The following is a 7148-nucleotide window of genomic DNA, read 5'->3' as shown; positions in this document are numbered from 1 at the left end:
TTCCAGCCCACGACGCATCCTGTAAGAGCACCTCCCAAGAGGAGTTGTGAGTCCCAGTCCCCAGTCGGGCACCAACCTCTTTAAAAAGTTCCCCTGAGTCAATATATCCCAGCTCAATCGCGCGCCACTCTTTTTCCTTTTCCTGATCTGCTACGTCCTTCTTTAATTTAACCTCGGGCGTCTGTGCTTCCTTCGGAAGGATCCGATCGAGAACCCACGAAGCCGGTGGGGCAAGGAACTCATTTATCTGTTGCTGTCGTAAATGGTGATAGGCCCCGCTGGTGATGGCCTCGGTTATCTCGGAAGAAGCCTTCTCCAGCATTTCAATCATGATTACCTCCAACAGGGGTGCCACCCCAGTGAGCTTTCGAGTGCAGATCTTGGAGACCAGGCCGTTGATTACATCTGATGCTCAGTAGACTTCAGACAGCATCCCAAAATACTTAACTTGTTCTGGTGTGCACCTGTTAATGTTGTCCCCGTCGTGGAAGACGTCAAGTGCCCTAACAATGTTCAAGTATTCAGCCACTGGGACTGGTAATCTTTGCTCGTCAGCCCTGGAAGCGGCAGAGGTGGCTGCGGCGAGAAGGTCGAGGGCTGGGCGATCGCCTCTGTTTGAATAGGTGGTAAAGGCGCTGCGAACGTTGGTAGGTTCGGGAGCATCGGGGCAGCTGGACGTGGCTGCTCCATTATCGGGGTCATTGTCAAACCGCGCTTTACCCTTTCCCTTTCGGCTGCTGTCCTCACGGAGGGGGACTCTGACCTTTGGGGCTGGGACGCGCTTGATTGTGATCCCCTGACATGGACGCGCTCGGAGAGGGTGGGCGAAACCGGGCGATTCCGAACGGGGCTGGGACAGGGGTGAGGAGTACCTGGAGACATGAAAACCGGTGGGGGATGTTGGAGGTGAGGTCGGGGCATAGACAGCGATGGGGGGTATGAGCCCGTCATCGTCGGAGTGACAAAAGGATTCTGCGGGTGGGAGGAGGTCGGCATAGTCATTCTTGGTGTTGACAGAGCGGGGGGAGTCCATTAATTTTTAAGATGGCGAGCGAGCTTATACCGGTCGAGCACTTCTTCAGCGTGCTCTTTTAAGTGTTCCTCGGGTTCCCACGTATTTGACGAATGCGGGAAACCTTTCCACTTCACCAAGTATTTTCTTTTACCACAACGACCATCTGTTTTATGATTTAGAATGGACTCGACCTCCCATTCAATTTCATCATCTACTAATTCTGGCAATGGTGCTGTGGGCACAGTCCCATATACCTCATTTTCAATGAAGGGGAAGATCCGCGATCCATGAAACACCGGATGAACCTTCCAGGTTTCAGGAAGACCCAATCGGAAAGCGACGGGTGATACGACCTGAGTCACCTCAAATGGCCCGAGACGTCGGGGTGCGATTTTGTCGCACTGGTTTTTGATGTGAAGGTGAGTGGTATCCAGGAGGACACGATCTCTGACCTTCGGCGCGGCATAAGTCCCTTTTGAGTGGGACTTCATCAATTCCCGTGCTTTTCTGTGTGCGAGAATTGCAATGTCTCTGCTTGTGGCTAATCGTTCTAGTCTTTCCTCGATGGTTGGCACCAGAGTTATCTGTACTTCTGGGTACAGAGACGGGTCATATCCGAGAAGTAGCGAGAAGGGCGTCATTTGGTGTACTGAATGGACGTGGGAGTTATGAGCGAACTCGGTGGAGGGCAGTTTTGCAGCCCAGGAATTAGGGAACTCCGAACAGTAAAGGTGCAGATATCCCTCTAACTCTTGGTTAACCCGCTCACTTTCTCCATTCGTCTGAGGGTGATATCCAGTTGAGAGCTTGGGTTTGACCCCTATTGCCTTGTATAGTTCCTTGGTAAAGGACGATGCGAATTGCGGGCCACGATCCGAAATTACCGATTCCGGTAAACCAAATCGGGCATAAATGAACTGATGAAACAGTTTAGCAAGTCTGACAGAATCAATTGTTTTATGACAAGGAACAAACAGGGCAGCTTTGGACAGCCCCTGATCGACAACCGTGAGTACCGCATCATATTTCTCATCTCCCGAGACCGGGAGGTCCGTAATGAAGTCCATGGATATTTGCTGGAACGGGAAGGCTGTTCCAGGAGTTTCGTGAGGCATGATGGGAGGAACTGGGGGGTGAGTGATAACCTTGCTGCCTTGACAGACCGGGCAGCCAGCAACGTATTTCTTGATATCTTTACCCATTCCCTCCCACCAAACTTCCTTCCTCATTTTAGCGAACATCGCCTTCTGTCCGGGATGTCCCGATGACTCATGGTCGTGATACGTCCGCATGCAATGTTGACGATGATCTGGGGGAATATATAGCCGAGTTGACCCGAACCTTTTTGTTCCGTTGGCTGCGATTATCAGATTGTCTTTGGCTTCCGGTCCTTCTTTGATCCGGGAAGCGTCCTTCTTAATTTGGTCATAGAGTTCGGTAGACACGGCATAGACACCCCTGGCTCCTTTGACAGTTTCCTCAGAAGGGCGAGCGGCAGGCAGCCTATTCTCCTTTGACTTGTCCTCAGACAGGCGAGAATAAGGCTGGGTGCAAGTACTGGTCCGTGTTTTTGTTGAGGGAGTTCGACAGACTCGCGCCAAACGGTTAACCTTTTGTTGTTTTTGTATTTTAGTAAGGGAAAAGAGCGGGGAAACGAGGCGAATTTGAGGCCCATCCACCCCCTTCGAAAGCCAAAGGTCTGGTGGGAGGACCATGGCTACGGGGGCGGGTTCAGCCACCTCGCTCTTTCGTGATAAAGTATCTGCGGGGACCTGGAGGCAGCCCACCTGCCAAGAGAAGCAGATAGGATAGGACTGAACTGTAGCGGCCCAACGTGCTTGACGAGGAGTGAGCTGCTGAGGTTCACGGTAGTATTCGAGGTTCTTGTGGTCAGTGAAGACCACAGTAGGTTCGACCAGGGACAGAAGGTACAGGCGGAAAGCTTTGAGTGTGCGTATGACCGCTAGCATTTCCAAGTCATAGACTTGGTAGCGCTGTTCAGCGCCCACCAGAGATTGCGAGAGGTAAGAACAAGGGTGCCATTCATCATCGGTATCTTTCTGTGCCAGAACAGCCCCCGTCCCGAGTTTCGACGCGTCGGTAAAAAGGGCGAAAGGTTTAGAAAAGTCCGGAATGGTGAGGACCGGAGCCGAGCATAACAAGGATTTGAGGTGCTCGAAAGCTCAGTCGCGCTCTTCCATCCAGGTGTAAGAGACCCCTTTCTTGGTAAGGTCGTGCAAGGGGCAAGCGACGCTTGAAAACAACGGGATGAATTTCCGATAGAAGTTGCAGAAACCGAGGAAACAGCGAAGCCCGGTTAAGTTGTCAGGGGCTTCCCAGGTACTAATGGCATCGGTCTTTGTTGGCGAAGTTTCCAGATGCCCCTTTCCAATAATCATTCCAAGGAATTCAATTTCTTCGGCTTCAAAGACACATTTGCTGATCTTTAAGCGAAGGCCTTCTTTTCGGCAAATTTCTAAAAACTCTCGAACACGGGTTCGGAGTTCTTCCCTTGTTTTAGCATGAATGGCCACATCGTCCATATACCTGACCTGTTTTCCTCGTTGGGACTCGAAAGTCTGATCCATATATCGCTGGAAAGACGGCAGTGAGTTGCACTGTCCGAAAAACATTACTGTTGGTTTGAACAACCCTCGAGGGGTTATAAACACTCCTTTCCACTCGTCTCCTTCCTTGACCCTGAGGTTGGTGAAACCCCACCGAATATCGAACTTGGCGTAATACTTGGATTCGACTAATTCGTTGAACAAGGCCTGTGCATTAGGTAGAGGATGAGTGTCCGGGATCGTAAAGGAATTAAGATAGCGATAGTCTTGAATTAATCACTTCTTTCCATCTTTCTTTGCCACGAAGAACACCGGAGCGGCCTGAGGTGACGTAGAAGGTCGAACCTTCTTGCACGCAAGATTTTCCTCCAAGAACTCGTCCAACACTTTGAGCTCTTCCGGGGACATTGGATATACTGCCGCCTTCTTGGGTTTGAAGTCACTACGAAGACGAATTTCGTGATCCAAGCCGGGTCGATGAGCTGGCAGCAGGATGTCTTCCTCTGAAAAGACTTGGGCGAATTCTTCATATGCCTCCAGAAGCGAAACCTCTTCCTTTGTTGAGGACAGGGCGGCCTCGAGTTCTGTAGATAGAGTGGTCTTGTTGACGGTACTTGCCAATGGTTCCTTTAAGGAGCCATCTTTGTTGAACTTGACCGCATACCCTTCGTAGTAGGGAACTAGACTGTGAATATAGATGTCAGTTTCTCGGGTCGGTACAAACCCATCATCCCAACACGAGATCTTGTTGTTTTCCCAGTCCATTCTAGGCTTGAACGTACGAAGGAACGGCATCCCCAGGAGGATGTGTTCCTTCCCAACTAATGGACCGATGTAACACTTGATCCGTATTACTCGATTTTTGATGATGAGCCGTATCATGACCTTCTGAGTTATCCATTCGATGTCTTTTCCAGTAAACGAAGTGGTTTTGAAGCGATTCTTGATGCGGTATGTCGGAATCTTCAACTTTTGGACAATTCGCTCCGAGATGAGCAAAACCTCTGCACCTGAGTCGATGCAGACCATTACTCCTGCGCTGTAATCCAGTAACCATACTCTTCCCAAAGGAGAACCAATTCTCATATTCAATTCATCATCTATGGTAGTAGTACAGACAGCGGATAACATCGAGACGGGACCCACATTAGGAGTTTCTGCAGTCCCATTTAAAAATTTATCCCATGCACCTTTATTTCGTCGTCTGTTGCCAGACAATCTCCTACGTAAGTGGTTTTCGATCCATCGGGGGAAAGAACAACCCGAACTCCAGGTAAGGTCTTGGGTTTCTGGGATTTGCAGTCATGTTTGAAGTGACCCTTTGCTCCACATTCGAAGCAAGTGACGTCAGGGTTTGATCGGCGTACGTTTCGCCTTCTTTTGTCAATGTCCATCGCATCAGGGTCTTGGGAATTTCCGCAATAGTGGATAAACTTTCGCTCATACTGGGATTCCTTTCCTTCAAGGATATGTTTGGTCGCGATCACGGTTCTAGCTTCTCCCGCGCACTGGATCCACTCAATGACTGTGGAAGGGGTGCGTCCCGAATTAAGAACCCATTCGCGATACTCCTTGTTGAGTCCCTTCCTGAAGAAGATCCCTGCTTCGCATGACTCTTCTTTTAACTGGGCCTTGTTGACAAGTCCGGTAAACTCAGCAATATATGCCTCAAGTTCCCTTTTGCCTTGAGAGATATCAGAGAGCCATAAGATTGTGAGAGCAGTTTGATCGCCGGATTCGAATGTAGCTTTAAGACATTTGACAAACCTCTGGAAGGTGTCGGAATACCAGATAGTTCCATCTATAAGCTTATTCTTGTTTTGGTAGTTCTCGGCAAATGACACGGCAGCTCCTTTCGTCATATACGTGAGGGCAAAGGAAATCTTGAGCGATTCCATGTTATAGATGTGTTTGTTAAGGTTGAGATAACCTTCGACTTGAGTGACCCAAGTTTGAAGCCCATTGTGGCTTCCGTCATATTCTCCGGGACGCCCGACATTAAATTCCCTACCTCCATTGGGTGGGCGGACATCATACGAGTCATCGCCTTCTCCAGGTGGGGTCTTACCCTTACTGGACCCACTAGCAGGGACCTCTGGGGGAATTACCTTTCCGAAGTTCCTGGCATACCAAGCTCGTAGAGCCAAGTCCGTAGGTGTTCCTGTTGGGAAGGGATCACTTGACTGTCCCACACCAGCTATCTTGCGCCAGTCTGCGGCCAAAGAGTGCATCCGTTCATCCAGCTTCTCCTTCAGCTCCTCCTCCGTATATACCTTAGGGGGCATTTCTGGAGCTGATTCTCCATGACTGAGGGTCATGGACATGATGGGGGATTTGCGTGCTTCCTGTTCTTCCTTGAGGACTGATCCGAAAGAAGTCTCGGACTTCTGATCGTCTTCTTCTTCTGAACTAAGCGCAACTTCCGATTCCCTAAAATGGGTCAAATATGATAACTGGGGATTACTTGCTGTGGCTGACGGCCCAAGTTTCCCTGGTATTGGCGGTAAAGGCGGGTTCCTTCCTAGCCCTAACGGGGTATTGCACGGAGGGACAGGAGGTCTCGACTTTGAAGGATTTGACACTTTGACAGATAGTGACAACAAAGGCTGAGGGAGGATTTATTTCTCGAAAGAAACCTGTCAGCGTAGAAGGGCAGTGCGCGAGTCGATTTACACGTAGGGACCGACAAGCGCTGGCTCTAGGGAGGCGATCTATTAAAGCCTAGTGGCTGCCTGTAGAGCGGTGGATTTGATTAAGGGTGGAGGGGTGCTTCTCAATTTTGTTATCGACCTTTATTGGGGTCGAGTGGAGAAGTATGGAAGGCGAGTTAGTCTTTACGCGTAGGGAGACCGACGAGCCTTTCTTTCGGTAGAAGGTTTTTGGTTTGTTGAAGTTCAGTAACCAGGGACGAGTAGACTTTCGCGAAGAGGTCAACAAGTCCCGAAAGCTGCACACTGAGTTTTTCGATTTTGTTATGCCCGAGTGTGGTGACTTCTTCAAATGGAATAGGCACGAAGCGCGTGAGGTGGGAGTCTATGGGCCAAACGTATTGTAACCCCTATGGCTGAGTTATTGCGAAGATCCGACAGAGGTCTTGTCTGCTGGCGAGTCCCTAAGGTTGTTCGCGCGGAGAGAGGACAAGGATCGAAGCAAAGTAATTAGCTCAGTTGCAAGCTATCGAAAAACTGAGGATACAAGCTATGGTACGTGAGTTTATATACCCATAGGTGCGAGTACCATACTAGTCGCGACGCGTATCTGCAGTAGTCAACAAACTAATCACTGAAATAAATAAGAGTCACCCGGTATCAAAGACGAGGGTTGGTAAGGAAACGAAGGCTATACCAGCTGCGCAATCAATGCACAGCGAGGAGCCAGACACCGGAGCTAGAAACTAACATATGAACAGCAAAGGGAGTCAAAGAGAGTCCTCGGATCATAAAGAGAGCATATGAAATTAGGAGAGCGGTGAACATCATGGATCACAAGTGATGAGTCTCGACAGGTATTGGAAATACCTGGACAGCGGGAGATCCGAGGCGTTCCCGTAGCATCTGCACTCCTAA

This window comes from Pisolithus orientalis, assembly GCF_024613125.1.
Source record: "Pisolithus orientalis strain OTSU chromosome Unknown F5J12scaffold_3, whole genome shotgun sequence".
Taxonomy (NCBI): domain Eukaryota; kingdom Fungi; phylum Basidiomycota; class Agaricomycetes; order Boletales; family Pisolithaceae; genus Pisolithus; species Pisolithus orientalis.
This window is presented reverse-complemented; position numbering follows the sequence as displayed.